Genomic DNA, 22,211 nt, shown 5'->3' with positions numbered 1-22,211 from the left:
TTCATGTAGTTACCCCTGTCCCACACCCAATAATATGTGCTTGCCAGCAGTGCTTTTGGGAAGTTAACCAGCCTCAGTGCGGAATTGAATGGAGACAGGGAATCTACCATGTCCACGAGTTGATCAGCCACACTCTACAAAACAGTGGTTTATTTCTAATCAGATATTGCCTGGTTATGGCATCTGGCTGTGGTTCCCATTCTTCCTTTCTTAGGAGATTAAAGACCTTTTGTGTGCCCCATGTTTACTCCCTGGGACTGCATTGGCATAAAGGCATGTTCTTCTATTTGAGAGGCCAACCAGGCTGAGCTTACTATGGAGCAAATAGTGTGGCTCTCAGCCGTTGGAGTCTCTCTTCCCCTTTCATTCCACAGTGGTCAACATCCCTTTTAAAGCAGGGAAGTAATGCTTTTGCCAGTACTGTACGCTGGCGTCATATACCTTTTCTTATCCCTACCCATCATGTCCTTCCCTGAGTGTCTCTGAGGACTTAGGCTGGATTTTAACCCATTTTCCCAAAGGGAAGTGGTTGGAGCCATCTTACATGATGCAAGGTGCATACTGAATCCGAGAGGGACAAAACCAGCAGTAATAGAAGAACTTTCTGAGTTGTAAAGGCCAAAAGGAATTAATCACTGCAGGGAAATGGGCTCTCTTGTTTACACAGAGGGTGGGAGAGAGAGAAAATAAAGTGTTTTAGAATGGAGCAGGGAAAGAAAGGCCCTTGCAGTGTCTCTGTCAGTACCAAAATAAATCGTTGAAGAGAGAGGGGAAACAATAGCAGCAGAAAGCTGCCTGAGCAATGGCAGAGCAGAGCCTTAGGAGCAGGTCTCTTCCTGACTAATGGCTGCCAGCTCTGGACCTTTGTGGTTAGTTTGCTTTGGTGAACCCAGTAACCACTGACATGGTCTTGTCTTTCTCATCTGTGGATTGCTTGCTAAACAGGCGGAGTGGTGATACTGAAGGCAATATCCTAGCAGGAATGTAGCTAAGCCATTGGATCAAATACTGGATATGAATCAAACCAGTCCTGTTTTGGAGCAACTGAACTGTCCGGTGGGCTGGAAAAAGCTCTGGGGAACCTTGACCAAGGTTGCTAGAGAGCAAAGTAGCAGAGAGTTTCCGTCCAAAAAGGATCCAGGCAACATCTCCTTACAGTAAACAGAAGAAAGCCTTGCAGTTTTGTGATTCTTAAGCATAAGGGGAGTGGACGAGACTGCTGGGAGCAGGCTGACAGCCCTGGGAGGTTTTATACTGACAGAGCACATCTGTAGAGGAGAGCTGCCAGGCTGTCATGCAAACCCATTGGGGGACCATCTCACATGTCAAGCACATGCTGTCTGCACCTCCAGGGCTCCTCACACCTTCCTGGACATGACTACAGGCAGGGAAGCAGGTCAGATCATCGGTGTTATTAACAGCAAAGCTGACATCTGGGCTGGCCAGTGGAACAGCCCAGGCATTTGGTTTGTTTATTTTCCTTCTGCCTCTGGCGCTTTTGCTCTTTACAGAAGGCTGCCTTAGCGTGTTGCTAACACACTGCTTGGGGTAAGCACTACATGAAACTCCCACTATTTTGAGGAACCCAGCTCAGGCATTTTTCAAATAACTGCTGCTTTTTTTTGTGTGTGTGATTCTTGGACAAATTGAAATGAAAACCTCTTCCCTGACACACTGTTTTTGTCTGTTGTGCTGATAGGCTGCTCTGTGCTTGCAAATCTCCAGCATACTGATGTACCCTGATTCTGTTCACACTTGGCCTGAATTGACACTGGAGTAATTTCATTAATGTCAGTGGAGACATTTCCTCCTTATGCTGGTGCAGAGCTAGCTTGGACATGAGCCCTCACCATACATAGAGGAGAGCTGCAACACTCCCTTGCTGCAGCTAGCAAGATGGGTGCAACAGAGGTGAACTTGCTGGAGTGCAGAATGAGCACATAACTGCTGGGGACTAGGGAGAGCAGCTCTCCTTCCTCTAGCTTTCAAGTGGCTTCAACAAGAGCATGTTTTAAACTGGGGCCATTGATTTCCCTGGTACTTGCTGTACAGCAGTAGGGAAATGGACCTTTGCATTGACTATGGCCTGTTTGGAGATAATCTTCAGAAGCACCTGCTCTCCTCCTTCCTCCCTCTACTTCCAAACCCACCCATCAGCATCCTGGTGCCTAGCATCATGAGCTGCTTGTTCTCTTGGCTTAAAACCAATGTGGCGCAGAGCGTTGGACTCTTTGGAGCAAGTAGAGTCTATTTTTATCTGAGCTGCTTTCGAGAGTAGTTGGGTAAGAGTAGGTGCAGTGGCCAGGGGTGAGGTCTCACAGGGGGCTTGTGACTGCTGGGATTCTGAGCAAAGCTCTCAAGAGTCCAGAGCCAGCGAGAGGTTTCACTGGTCCCTCCAGGGGTGCTGCAGGGAGGGGGCTGGAGTGGGTGTAGCTGGTGATATGTACAGGCAGCCAAAACCTGGTGTTGTAATGTCTGAGACACTCTGAGTTTGGAAAAGGCCCCAATGATATCACCCTGCAGAACTGTTAACGGCAGAACGCAGGAAAGGAAACATTCACAAGTCCTTTCCCAATCTCTAAAGGAGAGGAATTAATGCTCTGTGTTCCCATCCCCATCGCTCTGCTTGGAATTGGCTTTCATTCACCACCAGGCGTCAAAAGAGACAGTTGTTTCTTTTTTAGTTTCTCCTTGGTTCTGCCATGTCTCTACTGCATGTAGCAGAGAATGCTGACAGCAGAAGATGTGAGAAGAGTGGCTGTTCTGCACGAGTTCCCTGTGAGGACACTGAACTCTGCATACCATCCTGCAGTTCTGCTTAATCCACTTCCAGGAGAGATAAACAAGCAGTGATGCTTTCAGTGCTGCCACAGAGCACGCAAAAAGCAGACTAAGCTCTGCAGCAGCTCTCCCAAGCTATTTCTCCTTTGTGGTTGCTCTCTCTCTCTGTAGCTCTCCATAGGTCCCATGTTCTGCATGACCACCAGCCCCTGGTGGAGCCTCTTCCAGGTCCTGAACTGTAGGTCTGCTTGACTGCAGTCCTTTCCTGTTCATTGTGGCCAGTGCAGTGCATCCCCCACCCTGCTTAAGAAAGCATGACTTCTGGAGGTGGGAAGCAATACCATGCAGAGATTGTTTAGGTGCTGTCAGCTCTGCTTTTTTAATGTGATCCACCCACTATCACAGGATCCTTGGGAGGGTGCGAGGGAGAAACCCAAAGCTAGAGCCAGTTAATGTGAGTTAAGTGAGCAATACCCCACACAGCACAGGGAGCGTGAAGAACGATGTCAGCCAGTGACTGCTTGAACTAGGCAATTATCTTTGTGATTTTTCTCAAAACGAAATGTGGAGAATGTGTGGGAAATATTTCTCCCTAGAGCTTCATGCAACAGGAGCTTCAAACTGACAGGGCTGGTGTGTAGTACTGAGCAGGAGTGAAAGTAGGGCCCATTAAGATGCTTTGATGGGGAACTTCCTTCTTTTTTAGCCAGTTGCTCATTGCCAATGCATAGTCTTGGTTTTCTCCTTCCCTAGAGCTCAGGAGCTTGGGCTGGTCTTCCTCCCACCATCTGTGATGGATGAAATCAATGTGGAGCTCCCACCCTCCTGCTCTCCAAAGAGCCACTGTCATGGGCAATTTGAGGAAGGGACAAAGCAGATAACAGCCCTCCCCTACAGTTTTCACAAAAGCTCATGTCCTGGATTCACTGATTCCAGTATGGACACTTATCTGCAGACTGGCTGAAAAAGAACTGTGATAATTTGTTTATGCTTCTGAGCATCAGGTTTGTAGCAAGCATGGTCCTACACTTATGGAAATGGAAAGGTAAGGGATGAAATTAACTTTCCAATAACTTTCACTGATTTTTGGAGTGCCGTCCAAAGGATAGCAGTGGGGAGCAAGTCAGGCAGGGTCTGTGTTGCGTTATGGCTACGGGAAATGTCAGTGTGATTTTCCTCTCTGAGGAGGACAGTGAGAATCTTCCTTGAAGAGTTCAACAAATATTGTGACCTGAACTGGGGGTAGTTGGAGCTGTTGATATGGAAGACAGATTGAGCATAATGCTAACCAGTTTAGCCAAAAGATGACTAAGGTAGGGAAGCATTGTTGTCTCCAAACATCTGTGAGGAGATGGAGATTGTGTTAACAAAGGAGAAAATTTAGATTGAGCATCAGGAAAGTACTTCCTAGAAGTGAACTGTGTCTCCCCAGGGAGGGGGTGGGAGTCCCATATCTGGCAAGATGGGAACAGCAATAAGTAATAACAGATCGGATTACTTGCTATGTAATGATAACAAATAATGTAAAATGAGTCTTGATAACAAGCTAGAGTTCTCCGATAGCAACCAAATGCACAAGCCAAGGGATGAGCAGGGTGGGACTTGGGGGATTTCTCATGCTGACAGGGTACACCTGGGAGTTCTGCTGACTTCCTTGAACCATCAAGTCTTTATTTAGGCTTTTGTTCACTCAGTACTTTGGAGCAGAGGTAAGTTCAATAATTGTGCCCCTTCTCTGTGATTTTTCATTTGAGGGAGAAGGAGACTGGTACAGAAATGGTCAGTTTGTGCTTTATGTGCTGGGAGTGGGATCCTAGAGACCACTCCCCCCATCTTTATTTCACTCCCATGCTGTTTGGAGTGGAAGGATCTCCAAGCAAAGAATGAAGAAAGGCAAATGTATGTTTTGGTTGGGGGCTGTTCTGTGATATAAGCCAAGGCCTGAAGTCAGGTCTTAAATTGACAATCACATCTACAGAGCAGGCAGAGCTGTAGATGAGAAAAACAACTGAGTCTGTGGGCCTAAGTGAGCCCCAGGCACCCAAATTATGGGCTCAAGCCCATGGTTTCTCAGCTGCTATTTCTTGGAAAGAGATTAGTAACAATCTCCTATTTATACACTACTCAGAAAGATGGGATTAAGGCTGGGGCTCTTTAGTGTTTTGGGGTTCTTGGTTTTGGTGAATGATGAGTCCATAATTTGCTTTGGGAACCCTGGAGCAATATGGCAGCATTTTGTCTTCTTTGCAGACTTGAAGCCTTGGTTTTGTTTAGCATAGGCTGTGGTGCCAGCCCTCGAGGGTTAAAATGTGAAAGGGGAACACCCTCTCACAAGGGCTTGTGCCCTTGCCTGCTTGCTCTGCCAATGATTATGTCCTAAGTGGTAGTCATAAGATAAGAGGGAAAATATGATTGAGAGGGTACTGGGACAACTGTACCAGTCCTGTGAATCACCTGCCCCATCAGTGGAAGAGGAAATGGGTGACTCAGGGCCTGGGAGCACAGAAGGGGCAGAATGAAGGTGGCAACTGCCTTACAGGGTTGAGAGTGGCTAAATGCAATCCATGGGGGTCAGCTTCTGTCCCCCAGTAAGCTTTGTGAGGGCTGAAGGAGAGGAGTTTCCAGCCCTGCCTTTCATCAGCCCCACTTCACAAAAAAGTCAGACCAGAGACACTTGTCTATATGAATATGAGACATGGGCAAATGTGGGGATGAAGGACAAGAAAAAGGGCTGGAGGTTGCAGTCACTTTTTATCCTGAAGCAGATTTGTTGGAGTATATCCACAGCTGCACAAGAAGGCCTCTCCCAGTCTATAGGAAAGCAAGCACAAAAGGAAAACAGTCTGTAAAGATCAGGCACTTCAGCCAGATCAGCAAGCCCATTGTCCACAGTTATCCCAAAATAGGCTGCATCGTTTCAGAGACATTTCCTCTCCCTCTAGTCCTTCTGCCTTCACCCAGTGACTAGAGCCACAACATATTCCTGCCATGCACCTGTTAAACTCCTCTGCAGAGCTTGGAAGAGCTGAATGCAGAGGGGAAAGGGTGAGGAGTAGATGCTGGCTTGGATGTGGTGGCCAGCCTGGGCAAGGAGAGCACAGCATGCTTGCTTGGAGATCCAGCTGAAAGCTCTTGGAAGCTCTCTGCTCCCCAGGCTCATATGGGAAAGCTGCAAACTGTGTGTTGCTTATAGGAGCTTCTGATGGTGCTTCCAGCTTGCCCTGATGTGCAGACCATACCTCCTCTTCCTCCATGGCCCTTTCTCAGCAAAAGGCTCTCTTCCTCTTCTTTGTTCTGTGAAGGGCTCAGCTCCAGAGTCCTCGAGGATGACAGGACAGAAATAATACCCAGTGCCCATGGGTCTGTTTTCCCTTGTAAGAAGCCACGTGGTTCACCTGGAGTCAACTCAGTATGTGGAAATGGATCAATAAAAGTGTCCTGTCATGGGTCAGAGCCAGCCTGCAGTGGCAGTGGACCTCCGGTGGAAACTGGTGCTATAGATAGGTGAAGGGAGCCCCAGCCAACAGCATGCACACCACATGCAGCTTGAAAGGAACCTCAAAATCACATGAAACCCATTAGCAATGTCACCTGTCACTTTTGACTGGTTTATGGTGGCCTGGCTGAGAGCTGACCAGCTCTCCTGTTTCCACCAGCCCCACCTCCCTTTTGTGACGGGGGTACCTAACCCAAGCAAGCTTGGGTAGCCCTGAGCTTACCAGTACTGAGACGGCTCCCATGTCTGGCTGTGACACTGCTCAGAAATGCCCCACAACAAGAGGCCAATCTGACCTTGTCACAGGAAGAGGAACCACCACAGCCTGCAGTGGCCCTGCACACCCTGACCCTTTCTGTAACACCAGCCAGCCTGGCTTTGCAGACCACTAATGGGGGAAAGCACTGGGGAACGTTCATTCTTGCACCCTCCACCAAATCCATGGCTAGAGCCTGGCTTGGTTTGGAGGCTGTGTACCAAAATGTCTAAGGAATGAATGGAGAATCCCATGAGGCCGATTCTGGGAATGATCTGGAGTGCAAATTTCCCCTGTCCCTCCCTAAAGCAGACCTGCCCTGAGCGCCGTGAGGGCCATGGAGAAGTTAATTCTGCAGCTGGGGAGACATCTGCGATTTGGCGAGGATAGGTTCTTTCCACAGAGGCTGCTAATTCTGCATGAGCTAATCTGGATTTGCTGCTTCTCTGTGCTGTGAGTCACAGTGCGCATGGTCCTTTGGTCACTGTGGCAGGCTGCAGGACTTCATGGTGGCCTTTTGCTCTTCCTAGAGAGGATGACTCTCTCTGACTTGGCTGCCCTGTGCCGTTTGACACCTTCCATTCATGTGCAATAAGATCACTGTGATCTGCAGCAACAGTCGGTTGTCATCTTAAGATATTCTCAGCAACAAGCAATCCATTAGCTGGCCCAGGGTATTCTTGCAGTGGGCCAGAACAATGCCTGTATGAAAAAATATACCCAAAGGAGCCACTGACAGCTCTTAGGAACTGAAGACCTCAGAGAGATTCAGCCATTAGTGTGGGGCAGCCTGTCTTGTCAAGGTAAAGCTGTATAGAGCTGGATGGAAGGGAAAAAACAAATCAAACTTGGTATAAAAATACAGCAGAAGCTGAGCGTTCGTTACAAAGCAAGCACTGCCTTCCTCATCAGCCTGCCTGGAAGCCACGGAAAAGCTGCTGCCATCAGTAAACCCAGCCCTTGACCAGAGAACTCTGTCCCATACCCCACACCTACTGGGGCAGCTGAGCCCTGAGTCTGTGTGGATTCCCAGGCTGCGAGCGCTGGACCATGGGTACCAGCTTAGCTCTTTTTATTTCCTTTCATTTAGTGGGATCCTGCAGAGCTGGGCAGCTGCCAGTCAGTCTGTCAAGACCTGAACTATTTTGGGAATTTTTATGATGGAACAATATTTTTTCGGTAAACAAACGGAAAGCTGTTAAACAGGGACCTTCACCTCACAGCTCCCAGTTCAGCTCCCTCACTGCTGCGATGCCACAGTGACTGTACTGTCCACTCTGCAGAGCTCCCTTCATGGCTCCAGCAGGGGCAAAACAAATAGCAGCTTTTTTTTTCACCCTTTTCATGAACTCCTGAACAAAAAAAAAAAAGAGAAAAAGAAGAAATCGAGTAAATTTGGTTTAAGCAGCAGAAGTGTTTCTTGGTGGATTTAACCCCTCACACACCTGAAGGCAATTTGTATATTGCCTCTGTGTGCTGTGTTACCTTACCGTGCAGCATCTAGCTGCATCCCACACTGGATTTCCTCAGGACTGCTGGAACATGGATCCAAACAGAAGTGACACAGGGCTGAGTGTGCACAAGAGGAAGACTTCCTTTTTTTCACAGGAGTCTGTTAATAGGAACCTGTCATGGAGTCACAGAGTGCACAGAGGAAGATGCTTGTATGGAACAACTGAGCAGGAAAAGGAAGGACAGAAATGTTTCCCACTCCAAAACAGAGGTACTGCGTTTCTCCTCATGAGAATAACCAGTGAAGGGCCAGTGACTCCTTCTTGCTGCCATGGGCTAAAATTGGTTTCACAATTCCTATGTATTGGTGGCACTGCAGAGTCCAGTCTCATGTGGGATATATCTGCCCCAGCCTTCCAGGGAACAGATTGTTGGCTATCAATTGGAATGAGCCAAGACATTCATCTGGTCCACAAATGCTTCATTCACATCACAAAGGCAGTTTGTGGTTTTCCTTGGTTCCTGCAAAGTCCACTCCAGCTTGTACAACAGTGCTGGCTTGCACAGGTCATCCTGGCAGCCCGTCAACTTCAAAGCATGCAGATCACTGAGGCGTCTCGGGGGATGACGTTCTGCTTCTCTCCTCTGCCCCTTGTTCCACTGCCAAACTCATCAAGGAACTGTAGTTTGCCCCACTGAAAACTTGCACAATGGAATCTTTTGCCTGCCCCATCTGATTCTGCCTTGGGATCCTCCCTGTAACCCATAACTGTTCTCACTCTGAAGCTCTGATACTAATGACTTTTTCAGTAAAGTTGCTTCCCCCTGCCCAGCTGTCTTCCCTTCTCCATGGGCAGTAGCAGCCCTGGCCTTTCCTCTCATGTCCTCCAGTTTCTCAGGTTTCTTCTGTTTGCTTTTGAAGCCTCAGAAGGTCAGCTCTGGCACCTCTGTTCTTACCCTTCTCCATTTCATTCTGTCACTTTCTTCCCTGTCCATTTGTATGCATGGCCTTCAGCACCTTTCCAGGGCAGCTTCCCTACCCTTCTGCTACTTCTCTTCCTGGCCTCTGCACCGAGTGGCTTTCCTTGGCTCTGTGCTTTGCTCCCTGCCTCTATAGGAGCAGAACTCTCTTGGCCCCACCATGGCATTTGAGGCATCCCCAAGCTGCAGCTGAGTGTTACAGAGACCAGTTTACTCAGGTCTTTTGGATCCCAAGTCTGTGTTTTAAACAGACACCTAAGCTGACAAACTCCCTGTAGTTTATATTTATCTCCTGTGATTACAGTTTCTGCTGTCTGTCATTAAAGTCACACTCCTATTTCTTCTTCTTGGTTTGTCTTCCGTCTCTTCACCCACTTATTTCCCCCCTTTTTATTGCACCCCACATTTTAGCCCCATGAATTGAACTTATGTGTGCTTAGCTGGTCCATCTGCCCCACAGAGAACATGCTTCATCCCCAGGAAATAGCCCAGCTCTCCTTTTTATCTTTTTCTCCTGAGCAGGTTGTGCTCTTCTGCAGTGTGTTATCTCTTTAGTCCTCAATAGCTTACCCAAATCAGTGTCGTTTATGCCTATCACTCCTGTTCCTCCTGCTCAGCCTCATTCCTCCCCCAAAGAAGGCTTCCTCTTTCTGCTGCAGTTTTATTCCTCCAACTCTTATCCACCTCAGTCACTTCTACTCAAGCTCATTTTCTGCGTCTCTCGGGGCATTGTAGTTGTCCAGCTCTGTCTTCATGTCAGGCCATCATAGCCAGCTTTATGATCTCTTGCTTGGAATATAATAATTTATCACATGGAGATGTAGCAGAATACAGGGCTTTTGTCTCAGGAGTTTCTTTGCTATGACTTGGCCAAACTGCTTCTAGATCTAGGCACTGGGCACCGAAAGGACCCTTTGCATCTACAGCTTTTATGGCTTTTCCTTCAGTCAGATTGTAGAGAAATGCACCAGTAAAAACCAATGCCCTGGGCAAGGGCTCAGAGTCCTGCCTCATCTTTGCTCAGTCTGCCTGTGCCTCCATGAAGGACATTCTTTCAGCTTCCGACCTGCAGGCATCTCTTGGTCCTCTGTTGTTTTCGATACTGCAATTTGTTGCCTTGGAAATAAGTGCTGTTTTATCCCAAACAGAGCCTACAGTTTCACAGCGCAATGAAGCGAGAGGAGCAGATGGTTTCCCCCATCTCTTCTGCTGTATTTGCCATTATCCTCATCCATAGCTGGATGACAGGAGTCTATGATTCAGTGCAAGTATCTGTGGCCAGGCTCTGTCTACCCATGTAAGCTGGGGAGCCATGTTTCTGCTGGGATATAACATGCTTTTGTGCCTAGCATCACCGTTTTGGCTTCTTGCAAACAGAATTTGACCAAAAGCCTAAAATAAACAACTTCTTGCTGACTTCAGTGGTATCTATGAGCAGTGGGCAGAAGGAAGGTTCAACACCTGCAGTTTCAGTTTCCCAGGGCTTTGTAGTATCTCTCCTTAAGCTTTCAGGCCTCTGCAAGCTCATTTCACTGTTTTATATGTTGCACTTTAGACAATACAGGCTTTGTCCTCTCTGCAGACACTGGTGTTCTCCTTTTGTGCAGCTCCCCCAGGCTGAAGCTCAGCTACAGTTTGGCAGTGGCTGTGCTAGGTAGGACTTGGGAATTGGGTGGGGGATAGGTCTTCATGCAAATGTCTTTCCATGGAAGCAGTTTCCGTAAGAGCTGTTGGTACAGAGGCACAGTGGGGTCATGGCTCCAATATGCACTTGGGGAATCAAAGAGATGGGGGGGCTCTATAAGGGCTGAGGAGCTTTTGAGGTCTGAAATGGCTGGGGGAACCAGCACTTCCAAGCCCGAGATTAATGGCTTTGCAAACAGTTTTGCTTTCATTCCTCAGGGTTATTCTTTGTGATTCAATCTGATTTGTTTGAATTCTGTTCTGAGGCTTATGTTCTACCCAGCACTTTGCTGCTTGGGTGCTGCCTTTTATTGCCAGAACAAATGGGAATGAGCAAATTTAGGCTGGAGATTAACAATATTTCTTCCTTTCATAGCTGTAGGATCCTCAAGCAGCTTTCTAGTAGGAACAGGGGTTATATAAGTGACGCTGCTAGAGTTTGTGGCTGGATTTAGTGATTCGGTGTCTCTTCCAGTTCTACCTTTTTGGGAGCCAGCTATGTTTAAAATTCATTTGAAGAAGGAAAAATTATCCTCAAGATTCAGATGTCCTGAATTAAGAATGGAAAATGGAGCAGAGGTGACTGAAAACTTTGGTTCTTGGTTCTCCTTGCCTAGCAGCAGGGAGGATGCAGAGCCAGGGCAAGCTAGGAGGCTGGCTTGTGGAAACAAAGAGAATTGTGTGGAGATGTGGTATGGGGAGGGCAAGGCTGGGGAGGGTGGTTGTGAGGGATGGGGCAAGGAAGGAGGGGCAGTGCAGTACTGGGGTATGGGGTGCAGGCCTGTGAGATGTGGGAGAAGGAGGAAAGGAAGAGAGTTGCCTTTCCTGCACATACCGTATTTGCCTCTTTTGCTTATCACTGAATTTATTCTTTCTGCAATGAGTAACTGACTAAGGCTCCTTGTGCTGCATCATTAATCTGTGGCTTTCCATTAACAGGCAGGTGCTTGTACCCGGGGGACCACCATGCTGACTGCCAGAGATTCCTGGCACTGGCTACTACGGAGTTAAGCAGCCAGGCTGGAAGTGTGCAAACAAACATCGAGACCTGTGCTAACAGCCCTGCTTTGTGCTAGTGGGAAGCACAGGCTCCAACTTCTTCCGATTTCTCACCTGTCCAGACTGGTACAGAGAGAAAATGCCTCTTGGAGTTGCGGAGAAAACCACACCTATTTACGGTGGATTCCCCAGGGCCCTCCTGTGGGGTATTAACCCTTCAGCCCCGGGGCCCATAGTCTGCCTCTGGCATGGAGAATTCCCCACTATCCCTGGGGAAATCAGCCCTTCTCCCTCTGGTGTAGGGGTTTTGCCTGTTTGTGGCCCAGGGCATTGGCCCATCCACTCTCTAGAGCAAGTCACAGCTTTCTCTTTCCTTCCCATCTGTACAGTTATCTCTGCCTTTCCATAACTGTGCACTGTGGCCCTTTCTGCAGGAGCTGGGCTTTCTGACCCGGCTCCTTCCCCCAGAAAGCAGAACTTGCACTGTTGTTTCTGGGTTGGATCTGTGATCGTGTCTCTGTGTTTGTCTCAGACCACACCAAGTTTCCCTGAGATACCAGCTCATCCCTCCCCCTTGAAATATCCTTGCTCTCTTCAGGCTTCTTCCTGGTCTCACTGTTTGCTTTCCCTCTTTTCCCTGGTTTCTGAGTTTTCTCGGAAGGAATCCCGTGCTCTGGCCTCCTCAGGCTGGAGTGTTGTGTTGTTGTTTTTCGTTTCGTCGCTATGGGCAGGGATTTTGAATGCTGAGCCAAGGAGAGGGAGGGAAGGAGGGAGGCAGTGAAAGAAGGAGGGAGTACAAGGGGAGGGATGAAGAAAGCCAGGGAAGTGAGAAAGCAAAGTGTGCAGGGGAGTGGGGTAAGGAAGAGGTGGTGGAGGAATGAAATGGGGAAGGAGGATAGAGGGCATTATGAAGAGGAAGAGTTCTGGATAAATATCCAGGAGAGCTTTTTCATTGGTTCTTTTATTAATAACACTGTTGCAGCAAACAGCAATATCCAGAGCATGGCAGGGAACATCCCCCCCATCTGTCTAGGACACAAGGCATGAGAGGTTATTCAAGGCAAAGAGATCCTTCAGAAAATGAACATCCAAGCCTAGAGCAGCCAGTAGGAGCACAGACTGTAGCAGAAAAAATGCTAGATGGCAGTTTGGTGGGTAAGGAGAGAATGTGAAGCACAAAGATGCAGAAGATATAGGACCTTCTTTTAGTTTGTTGGAAGCAGGAAGCCTGGGAGAGGGCTACCAGGTTTTCTGGGAACAGGAAAGAAAGTAGAACAGCCAAGGAAGCTTGCAGCACTGCGGAGAAGCTAAGTAATTCCCATAGCAAAAACAAAAATGGATGAATACCCCTAATAGTGCAGCTCAGCTGCTACAGACAAGGCACCCTTAGGCACTGAGAACATATAAAAGCAAAGGCTGGTGTCTCAGAAAACAACCATCCCCAGGACTGGGAACCAGCACCCAAGGATCAGAGTGTGAGAGACCAGCAGCTGTGTGCAGAAATAGGGGAGAGCAGAGAGAGCCAAGGAGCTGCGGACACTGTTCTCATTTCAACCCCAGGTGAATCCATACACACACCTGATCTGCTATGTTGCAGTGAGAAATCTGCAGCTCACTTTCCTCTGCCAAGGGAAATCCTGCTCCTGCAGCTGCTAGAAGTTATGGAGTGTTTCCTGCTGTGGGAAATAACAGCAGGACAAGGATTTTCAAAAAGCTGGGAGCAGTGTCTTTCACAGGAGCATCTCCATGAGGCTAAGTGGCCACGAGGTGATAAGTACTGGCACTGCTGAAATACTGCAAAGAAGCAGAAGCTGTAGGCCCTGAGGGCTCAGAGCAGTTCACCTCTGGGAGCCATGCAGTAGTATGATGGAAACTGACCCAGAGCATGTTGTATTGCCACTGTGTGAGTCTGGGATAAACCTTCAGCTGGAATACTCTTCTGTGCTTCTCATCACCCTTGCTGGGGAAAATAGGGGAGATACAGGCAGATAAAGAAACTTAAAAGATGAAGCCTCTTCCATGTGAGCAGGGATTGCAAGGAATGCAATGTATCAGTTTTCAGGGACAATAAAAGGGGAAAGGATATGAATTAACTAGCACTATAACTTTTTTAGGAAAGACTATATTTCAAAGTCTAAGCCAATGCCTAACTGACGAAGATAAGGAGGAAATTCCTCTCTGGAGAGGTTATTCCACAACTGTCCAACATAAAGATTATTCAGTTTAAGAATCCAGCACTGTCAAAGCTCTCGCACAGTATTTGCCAGCCCTGGTATCTAATCATCCCCGGTTTTATAAACAAGCAGCCTGGGGATCAATCAGCCTCTGTCCATTAGGGTGCTGCCGTGGTGGTGCCTGCTCTGGCCTCCACACTGCCACCAGCCTGGACCCAGCCGTTCCCCCCAGCGACTCGGGCAGTTTACCATCCTCCCAGCCCTACTGCTCATGTGATCTGTCTTTTTTCTCCCTTGCCCAATTCTGCAAAGTGACTGGAAAAAGAAAAGTCAGACTAGAAATGAGGTAGGGGTGCATGAAGGGAGCAGCTAGATCAGAACTGAGCGGTGCCCAGTGGGGATGGTGTGACGTGCAGCCAGAGGTGACTGGATGGCCGCTGCATCTTGGCTTGCATCACCACCACCCTCCCCTGCAGGCTGAAGCTCCCTCTCTCTGCAGGTAGGCACTGTACTCTGATTTACAGGACTTCGAACACATGAGTTCTGTGTTGTGTCTTTCAATGGGCAGTTCTCAGTGTTGATGATCAGGATTGTAGATAATCCTAATACTGAAGGCAAAGATCAGGAAAACAGAAAGAAGATTCATGAGGATTTGGGTGATTTAGGTGGATGAGTGACAGATGGAAAATACTGTTTCATGTAGCAAATGTCAAATGGAAAGTGTGGGAGCAAGGAGTAGGTCTGAGGAATACCGGGTAAGCAGAGCTACAGCACAGCTCTCTGAGTCTTGATGGGTGGGGAATTGTTAATCCTGTCTGCCTGCATGGAGAGGCATTGCTGGAGGGAATTTTACATTTGGGAGGTCAGTGTGGCTTGATGTCTGCCAGGCACATCCCATGTGTGTTGTGCTAGTAAGCCCTGAAGAAGTTACAGAAAGGAGATGAACTGGAGCTGCTAACATCCTGATTAGACCTAGAATATTAATGTCAAGCACATGAAACCGTGTTTGGACATGCAACAGAAATATTTAGGTCTAGTATATCATTGGCTTTCTTGGTCTCTTGGCCAAGAACGTCCCAAGGAGGTTACTGTGAACTCACCTCCACTGATGGTGTCATCAGGAAGGTGCACAGGGCAAGCAAAGACCATCATTGCTAGAGTCTTAAACACGTTCTCAATGCACTTGGAGGACATGGCACATTAAATGTCAGGGACCCCTCAGGAGCCTTGCCAGCGCTCTGGCTCACATTGCTGTGCCATAGGCAGGGTTGTAACAGCAAGAGTGCTGCTGAGAAACCTGGCAAGAAGGACCAGTACTGATTCTGCCTCCCCTGCCTGCCTTCAGAAGACATGAGCCTGTCCCAGGCAGCACCCACTCCTGCTGTGAGAAGGCCACCAGACCCTCCAGAGAAGACCCTCCAGAGAAGAGGGGTGAGGAAGACAAGGATGGCTGTAGTGCTGTCACATGGCAAACTGGCCTAGGCCTGAATACAGCAATGAGCTGCACAACTCATCCATGTGGAGAAGGCAGAGAAATGAGTGCTGATGTGCAAAAAGCAAAGACTTGTCCCAGGGAGTGAGAACAACTTTGCTATCAAACTGCTATGCTGGTGCAGCTCTGTTTTGCTCTAGAGTTCGCTCTGTTCCTGAGAACTTTCTGGCCCTGTGTTGTGCTGCAGGGACTGTGTTTCCACTTCCATGAGCCTTCACCTTCCACACAGTTTATTTTGGACAAAAATATTCAGATCATTCTTTTCATCTGAGGAGAAAGCCATCTTCCAAACAGCAAGGTACCCACAGCTTTGTATGTTCTGTGCAGTGGCACTTTTGCTTTTTCCTCAGCCCCTCCTGTCTCCGTTGTGGATGCTGCCATTCCTGCTTGGTTAATTTGTCTTTGTCAGCACATGTTTCCACAGCAGTGGCAAGACTGACCATCGCTGGTAGGGCCAGCCATGTTTACCCGACCACTCTGTGCCCCTCAGCAAGCAGTCTGCTCTTGGTGACTTTTCTGTTCACTTTTACCCACTGAAGCCACAAATTCTCAATGAATTCTTATGCCTTTTCTAGCCCGAACGAAACTATCTGAAAAGTAAACATGTTTGGTGTTTACACGAGGCAAACCCCAGCCTGGGAAAAGAACAGCTCAAGCACAGGCGGCTGCAAGAATGAGGAAAATTCCCCTGTGAGACAAGAGTTCCCAACTCAAGAAGGAGTGATGCAAGTTTGTCCCTTTAAACATGTGCGTAAGCACTGTGCCGAACAAAGATGCTTCCCTGGAACTAGTCCTTCAACAGTTAAGTGAAACAAGTCCCAGTTAGGACTAGCTTGGGTTATCATAAGAATGAAGGCTCAGCTGCCACCAGGACCTGCAGAGGGGAAGCAGGGAAGGAAAGACACTGTAGGCTGAAGGGTAGGGTTCAGCTACACCCTCTCCTCCCTTCTTCCTGGCCTTCTTCAACACATTCTTGGGTACACAGCTTTGGAATCAGTGCACTGCAAACATGCTGCAAGTGCTGGTCATGTACAGACTGGTGGGTGTGGGGTCCCTGCTCCAGTTCCATGAGGGCTGGCTGGGGGTGAAGAACACCCATAAAAAGCACCCGTGAAGTGCTTGAGGCTGGGGCTGTAGATGTCTGTGTTGCAATGAGATGTCCCAGCTCTTCTCATTAGAGAAAGGGAAATGAAAAAGGGGAAAACAGTGGAAGAGAGCACACAGAGCTCTCCGTCTTCCAGCCCCCAGCAGATAAGGGGAAATGGCACTTTCCCACCTTCCCCAGGGCAGGGAAGGGCTGCAGGAGGAGCCACATGCTGGACTGGACCTTGCTCAGCCAGGTCATTAGCCTCCTCTGAAATCCCTTTGGTTTTCCCTCTCCTTTTCCTCAGGACCAAGCAGCTGAGAGGCAGCTGCCATACCCTGAGGGCAACTTGTTCGAACTGCTAGAGAGAGATTGTCAACCACATTGGGATCCCTCCAGCTTAAGGCACTGGAAAAGTCTGTTCTATCTGATATAGGAAGGTGGAGGAATGCACATGGGAAGAATACCTCTCAGCTTGCACTTCTCCCTTCCCCCCAAGATGAGGTGCCAAGATTAAAGAAATGTTGGGGTTTTCTGCAAAGGTGTATAGAAAGTATTCTGCCTTTCTGAAAACAAAAAGGTAATAGAACAACAGCATGAGGCTTTGAGCAGCCTGGTCTAATGGAAAGTGCCCCTGCCCCTGGCGTGGGGTTGGGATGCGATGATCTCTAAGGTCCCTTCCAACCTAAAACATTCTATGATTCTATGAGAGTAGGAATGAGGGTGCATGTGCAGTATCCTGCCAAACCAAGTTGTTACCTATTTCTGTAGGACAGCTTGGGCAAAGTTTATCCTATATTAAATGCAGCATTCCTGGTCCCCTGTTCCAGCACCCGAACTGAGTTTTCTTTCCCTTGCTGAGGCACAGATGAAGAGGACAAGGCTGGAAGTACTGATGGTGAGACCTTGCAGCTGATAAATCCTCAGTGGTGAAAAGAAATTTAATTGGTGAATACTGAAAAGACACCGTGACTGACAAGTCAGAAGGAGAACAGGGTAGGGTAGATGGTGCCTCTGTGCAGCTGGGTGGGTGAGGAGGGTAAGTCAAAGAGATCACAGTGTTGCTCAGCTCCATGACAGACTCCTCTTATCTGTAACGACCTGTCCACAGGGCCCAGGGCACAAAGGTCTCAGAGGAATTTGCTGGTTGTGACTTCTCGCTGAGGTTCATCCTGTCTGGGAGACATGTCTCATCTCTTTCCCCATTTCCCTGGGCACAGGCTCAGGCAAAGGGAGCTGAGTAGTGCTGCTCAGCCCAGTAGTTTTGCTGGCCACGCTAGTATATTTTCTTGACAAAGCAGCATTTCCGTCCTGCAGTCCTTTAGGTGCAACAGCCCTGGAGCATCTAGTACCTGTGTGGCCCTGCAGCTGTTGCAGAACTTTGTTTTCCTGAACAGTTTAGCACATGCAGATGAAAAGAGGACAATGTTAGAGACAAAGAGGAAGGAGACAGTTCAAATCCATGCAAATAAGTTATTAGGAAGGCTGCAGCCTGCCACCTGCTCTCCCGTCTCCACTTGACATTGTGGTGCTAGAGCACAGGACACCGTAAGTGTGCCTGTGCCTAGGGCAATGTACCTCCTGGGGTGTCCCAGTGATGATAAGGGAAGAAGACCAAAGCAGCTGGGCAGGGGAGCCTCGAACCCCTCTGCTTCCTCTTGGCTCCTCTCCATCCCAGTCCAAATGCTGGTGGAGCTGGGGTTGACAGCCCTTGACCTGTATACAGGAGAGACAGCATCGTATGGGGCATGAGCCAGCTGGGCTGGGCTAGGATGAGATGGGAAGTAGCTCCCTTCCCACGGGGCTGCAGAGTTGCCCTGCAGCCCTCCCTGCCCCCGTGTCTCTGCTGCCCTGGGGAGGCAGGGTTGGTGCTGGGGAGCACCGCCACTCTCTCCGGACCTTGGCCTTCTTGTTCCCAGGCGCAGGACTGAGAAGCGAAGTCTCCGCACAGAGCCTGTCTCTGCGGGCTGGGCCGGGCGGGACTGCGGCGGCACCGGGACGGGTCGCGGGGCTGGAAGCCTGAGAGCGAGGTGGAGCGCACGCGGTCGGGGAATGCGAGTTGTCGGAGCTCCGTGGTGCGGAGCGGCCAGAGGGCACCGGGGGTGCCATGGGGTGCTCGAAGGCACAGGGGTACCAAGGGGTGGCGGGTGCGGAGTCCCGGGGTGAGGGCTGCGGGATGCCGGGCTGCGGGGTGCCGGTGTGCCGGCTGGTCCCACCCTTGTGCGGCGCTCCCCGCCCCGCGGCCCCGCTCCCCCGCCCTCCCTGACGTGTGGCGCTGGCAGCCCGGCCGGTTCCGCATTCCCGACCCCTCCCCGCAGCCCAGGGGCCGCTATATAACCGGGGCTGATGCAACCCACCCCGCCGCCTGCCACAGCCTGCGGGAGGCGCGCACCGGGGCGGCGGGGGGCGGCGGCGGCCCGAAGCGCCCCGGCGGCGGCCGGCACCGACATCGGCACCCGGCGGGGCCCGGGGGTCGGGGCAGCGCCGCGCAGCCGGGCGGCGGAGGCGGTGGGGCTGAGCCTGCAGCCCGCGCCCTGCCCCTGCTTGCGGCCGGGCCCCGCGGGCACCCCGGCAGCCCGGTCCCTCTGCACGGTGGGTGTGGGTGCGGGCGGGGGGGGGAGCGCCGGACGGGCCGGGACTGCGGCAAGGGCGGGCGGGACGGCTGGGGTTTCCCGAAGGAGCAGCCCGTCACCCCGCGGCGGCGGGCAGGCTGCTGCCCTCCCGGCGGCCACGGCATCCGGCTGCCCGCGGCCGGGCGCTCCGCAGCAGCGGGCAGAGCCGCACAGGCGGCCTGGAGCGGCGCGGCTGTCCCTGCAGACAGCTACGCGCGGAGTCGGGGCTGCCCCCGGGGGTGCCGGGCCGCTGTCCCGCTCGGGCCTGCCGCAGGGGCGGTGGCAGGGGTCTCGCCCGGTGCCCTTCTTGTCCCCGCTTCACCTGTCGTGTGGGGCGCAGCTGGGGGGCCCGGGCTGCCTCCCCCCTGAGTCGTGCCGTGCTGAGGGGAGGGCGGTGTTGCGGGCCTCCCTCCCACCTGCGGGGCCCCGGGGAGGAGAGGCGCTCGGTCCCAAGTCCGGTTTAGCAGTCAGGCATGGAGTTGAATGGAAGTTGCATTCTTTTGCACGGTCTGCTCCAGGAGGCACTTTTCTTTTTCCATGGGAGGGAAATAGGTTTGAGAGCAAATTGGGGGAAAGGGAGAAATACCAAAAGAGCAAGAGCCACATTATGTTTCCATTTTCCTTTAATGAAGGCCCTGTGGAGGTGTATTTGAAAACACAGGGTCTCCTATGCCTTGAAGGAGGGTGAGAACACAGTGCTGGCTGGTTCCAGGGCCATATGCAGCGTATGGTGGCCAATGAAACGGGGCCTGGCTCGTTCTCTTGCTTGTCTTGGCAGCCTGCTCCATGGCTTGCATTACCAGCCCTGGAACACAACCACTGCCAAACTGTGTGTGTGTGCGTGTGTGTGTGTGTTTGGACTCCAAGAGCTCAGCAGAACAAATGCTTCTGCAGCTTACACCAGGATTTTTAGCTGGTTTAGAGAAAACTTGCAGGCAGTTTTCAGCGTCTGCACTGGGAATTTGGTGGTGAGTGCTTGTGTGGGGACATCTGGGAATGCCAGTCACTGGAGTTCTGATTCTTAGTATGACTCCTCATTTAATCCAGCAAAAACCTGCCCGTGTGGGGGATGAGAGTGTGGCAGTGGGAGCACCATCCAAACCGTCCCTGTGTTGAGTGGCAATTGCTTGTCCCGGGCTCCTGGGGTCTGGGGGATTAACAAGATCTGCTGACGGCTAACGTGCAGGTTGCTGCCTCTGTCTCCTCGCTGAGATATCAATGGATGCTTCTCCTTCCTCCTCATGGCTGAGCGTTGAACATTTCCCTCTTTGCAGGATGCAAAGGTGTCTGTGCTGCTGTCCTTGTCAAGGAAGAGTAGATGCTCCCTCACACCTCTTGCATCCTCCTGCCTTCTCTGTCTAAGCAGTGTCCAACTAAGCTCCAGAAGCATGGGCAGCACTGAGTGTGAGTTCTGTGGACTCCTTTCCCATGCTAGTGTTTGCTGCTTCAGCTGCATTGCCTGAGCCAGGTACTTGACAGCACGCAGCGCCTTGTGTGTGAAGGTGTTGAGAGGCTCTTTTTACCGCAGTGGGCTGTTCCTGGTGGAGCTGGTTCCAAGAGTGAGGGAGACAGAGCCATGGTGTGTGGCATGGACCCCTTTGCAGCCTGCATGTGTCCTGATGCAAGCAGAGGGCACAGCAAACCCGGTGACATCTGTCTTTGGGTGCTCGCATGGATTTCTTGATTGATTGGACTGTTCAGAGTATCAGTCCAACCGCTGCTATTTTAATGTGCTGCCAGGGAGCTGAAGGTCCATCTGAGCCTCTCAGCTGAGCAGGGCTGTTGCACACTAGCCAGAGCTGGTCTTTGTATGGTCTTTGTGGATGACCCTGGCATCTGGGGTATGATTTTGAGGAGTTTGTAAGGGGGAGACTCTCATCTCTGAGGCCATCCTTGGCCCCTAAGGGCAGAGCTCTGTGCTGGAGCAGGGTTGTCTTCTTGAAGAAGATTCCAGCCAAGACCATGTGTGGTCATGGAAGATCCTGAGGGATTTCAACAACTCAGTTGCTAACCTCAGTGTGTGTGCTGCAGCCTGGCTCAGATCAGGATACTCCTTCCTTCTCAAACCCCTTTTGAGCTGCTTCAGGTAGAAACAGAAGCTTTTACCTTCCTGCTCTGTACTGCTGTCCAGTGCGTGGTGCAGCATTATTAAATGTCTGTCACAAGTAATTAATTGCAGTCTCTAATAACAATACTGTAATAATTAATTGCAACATTTTACAGCTATTCCGATTAACTATTGCAGTAGAGGAGCCTTGCCATGCTGGGTGCTGTGCAAAACCCTGCTGTCACAGGTTGCTTACAAGTCAGTCGCTGCATTGCAGTGGTGGGGGCAGTGTAATGCTGATCTAGAGCTTTGCTCTACCCTGTGAAGGTATGGAGGAAAACGTTCAGGGGAAAAGGAGGTCTGTGAGGTGACTGCTTTGCTAATGGCAAGAAGGGCATTGCTTCTAAAACTGAGGACTGGAGGACCAGTATTACCTTTCCTCATAATGGGGATAAGGAGTCAGAACATCAGATGGGCAGGTATGGGGCCTGATGGTGGGAATCAGCTATGGGGGGTTGCAAAACTGCACTTTTTCTGAGGAGAGGTTGTCTGCCCTGTGGGTGCAGTGTAGGGAGCTTTGTGCCTTCCTGATGGATAAGAGGAGGGAGGCAGCAAGATGCTCTGTGTTCCTGTTTTCAGAAAGCTTTTCATAGCCTTCTGTCTGTAAATGACTTGCACATTCCTTCTGCCATCTGTGTGAAACTAGATGTACAGGACTGAGCCAGACTGCTCCCACTCATGAAATCGGTTTAGACTTCCATTTCATAAGGAACTGTCCTTCACAGCTCCTTCCTCTCATTAGCATTATGGCCCTGAAGCCCACTCACTGGAGCTTGGGAGTTTGGGATGGGACATTACATGTCTGGTGTTCATAAACCTTGCAGCTCTTCTCCCACCATGTGGGACCTGTGGGAAGAAGGGAACAGCAAAGGCAGAAGCTGGGGGTGTCTGTGGGAAGGGTGCAGATGCGTCTTTGGCCTTGCACCCCCTGGGACTGATTGCAGGAGCTGTCTCTCCCTCTTGGGATCGAAGTGGAGTGTGGAGGTGATGAGGTATGATGGTGTCTAGCATACTGAGATGGCATGCTGCAGCTCACTGCACTTGGTAAGCCATGCTGTGACTGTGCCTTAAACTGGTCTTTAAATAGAGGGGAA

General features: G+C 50.4%; 1 protein-coding gene across 2 annotated transcripts in view; it reads left to right on the top strand.

The window, feature by feature from the left end:
- The window catches only part of JDP2 (Jun dimerization protein 2), a 43,217-nt gene that overhangs the window by 7,523 nt on the left and 13,483 nt on the right, over positions 1-22,211 (top strand). The window contains exon 1 of one of the 2 annotated variants that reach the window (XM_034062559.1): positions 18,867-18,990. The exons of the other annotated variant lie outside the window; for it this stretch is intronic. The gene's annotated coding sequence lies outside the window, so the exon portion shown is untranslated. Of the gene's footprint in view, positions 1-18,866; positions 18,991-22,211 lie in introns of those variants that run through there. 2 annotated transcript variants of the gene reach the window in all.

Source organism: Melopsittacus undulatus, chromosome 4 (assembly GCF_012275295.1).
Source record: "Melopsittacus undulatus isolate bMelUnd1 chromosome 4, bMelUnd1.mat.Z, whole genome shotgun sequence".
NCBI classification, from domain to species: domain Eukaryota; kingdom Metazoa; phylum Chordata; class Aves; order Psittaciformes; family Psittaculidae; genus Melopsittacus; species Melopsittacus undulatus.
The sequence above is the reverse complement of the archived record's forward strand: the minus strand, read 5'-3'. Positions and strand labels throughout refer to the sequence as shown.